The sequence below is a fragment of the Mandrillus leucophaeus genome, unplaced genomic scaffold (assembly GCF_000951045.1).
Source record: "Mandrillus leucophaeus isolate KB7577 unplaced genomic scaffold, Mleu.le_1.0 Scaffold189, whole genome shotgun sequence".
NCBI classification, from domain to species: Eukaryota; Metazoa; Chordata; class Mammalia; order Primates; family Cercopithecidae; genus Mandrillus; species Mandrillus leucophaeus.
In genome coordinates this window covers 3,102,144-3,104,433 of record NW_012101909.1, presented here as the reverse complement: position 1 = coordinate 3,104,433, position 2,290 = coordinate 3,102,144, and the positions used below count along the sequence as shown (strand labels likewise).

At 34.8% G+C, this 2,290-nt stretch overlaps 1 pseudogene; it reads left to right on the top strand.

Annotated features, from left to right (window-relative positions):
* The first annotated feature begins 746 nt into the window (after window positions 1-746).
* Window positions 747-1,989, top strand: LOC105538289 (annotated as a pseudogene).
* Window positions 1,990-2,290: the final 301 nt, after the last annotated feature.

The window sequence follows — 2,290 nt, the reverse complement described above, 5'->3', positions numbered from 1 at the left end:
AAGACTGGAACAATAAAGTAGGTTATTAGGAGATGATATAAAATCTCAAATAAGAGTACTAGATCAAGTGAAGAGGCAAGTAGCAATTCCGGTATTCAGTAATTACCCTCTGTAGAACTGTGATTGGTCAGGATACCAGGAAATTATTTAAAAATGAAATTATGGAATCTCTGGTTATATCTCCAGTCAAACTTACCCAAAGTTAATTAGGGAGAAGTAGTAATGGAGACAAATGCAGATAAAATGGAAATTTAGACAAGAGGAATGATCAGTGAGCAGAAACACCTCCAGACTTGTGCACAGTGGTGGCACGGATATGACCAGTGGCAGGACCTTTCTAGTAATATCATTAATTTGTACATGTTTTATTTAATTGTGATTTTCTTTCATATCATCTACATAGTATCAGTGTTAACAAAAGCAAGGGGAGAAATAATCATCATCATTTGCAGGTGAGAAGAGGATGAACCAGCATACTGAATTATCTCAGGACCGAAAGAGCCTGCAAACCACCTACAAGAGTTGATAGTATCAATCCTGTTACTGGAAATGGGCTGTGTAGCAGATCTTTTAAATATTGGTGACTTTTCCCATGGTTTCAAATGTTCCCTAGAATATGTAAGAGATGTACTATTAACATAAGGTTTAACTTTCCCCGCAATCTTATCTGTATGAAATCCCATTGTGAAATCAGGAGACCGTAAATCTCTCGGACTACCGACTTTTGCATAGCTTCCTGTTGTGTTATGACTCTCAGAACCATCATAAAAACAGAAGAAAGTAGACAAAATGTGGAGCTATACCAAAGTCAAATTTAGGCAAATGATCTCATGGAGTTAAACTTTCTCAGAAGAAATGAAAAATGATTGTATCAACTACCAAAGAAAACAATTCAGAAATTATTTGCATGGAAACAGTTTTAACCACCCCTTCAAAAGCCCCAAAACCAGTACACGTATGGACATTTACATAAATGTATGGTCAAAACAGTCTGTTACTGGCCATTGTTCAGGCGATCATGTCAAAAAAAGTTTGTTTGAAAGAAATTAAAAATTCTCAGGCTCCAAAAAGTTGTGAGATGCTCTACCCACAGTACCCCAGGAACAGAAAGCAGCCACATTTCAGATTCATAATCTCTAGACAGTCCCAGTCCTTGGCTATCTTCTTCAGTGACTACTCTTTCCATGGTAGCCCCAGTCACTTTCACATATACTGTAGAAGAACTACAAGGAAGCAGCTTTATTTGAAGTTGAGGGAAAAAAAACCTTGGCTCTGATCCAAACTGAGGAGGATACATGATTTACTGGTTTTCTATGGGACATTTGACAACCCTGAGGAGTTTGTCAGAGTTGAAAGGATACCACTGCTGGCAGTACCTATGTGGAACAAGCATGGATGTTTGTTCACTGTGGGGTTGAGATATATTTTTCAAATTATGATTGTGAGTATAAAGAAAAGCTGAGGAAAAGAGTTCTTATAAATTTGGTAACATCATATTAAATAGAATAAGAAAGGTTCTAATTTCCTTTCCTAATGCTTCAAAAGGTTCTAGTTTAAGCATACAGTATTTGTTTGATTAAAAAGAAATTCCTCAGAATTGTGATTTTAGTAATTTTTTATGTAAAAATGTGTAAGAGGAAAAACTGACTAGGTTAAGACTAAAATGGATTGTTTCTTCTGAATAATCTAACAAATTCATGAATAATCTAACAAATGCATGAGTAACTGAATTGTAAGATAGAAAGAACTATGTATAAAAAATAACTTTTTGTTTTAGACTTTAAAAGATCTTGCCAAATATTTGTTGTCACTATGCTTTATAACATGACACTAAAGAGTTTAAGAGCATTGGTCATTAATCTAACCTATTAATGGCCAGAATTTTGTGTTTGCCACATGGCTGTATTGACATTCTTGTTGTTTTTCACAGGCTATGAGTGTGTTGTAGGTCTAAAGTTTGACCTGTTCAAACGGCATATTTCATTTTAGATAGCACATTCTCCATTTTGCATTAAGCAATGGAGTACAGTGGAAAGGGAATAAGAACACTAATTATTCTAGACAGTTTAGTTCAAGGTAATAGTTTATTTGTAAGATTTAGAGTCATTGTAGGCTTTGATTTTGTTTTCATTGGGACGGAGGAATTTACAATAGCCTAATTGTGAGAAAATTCGTTTCTGAAAGTGTTAAAAATTTCTAAAATAAATGTTTAAGTATAAACCTAAGAATTAAATAGTTTGGAAAAGTGTCCTCATTAACTCACGCCTGTAATCCCAGCACTTTGGGAGGC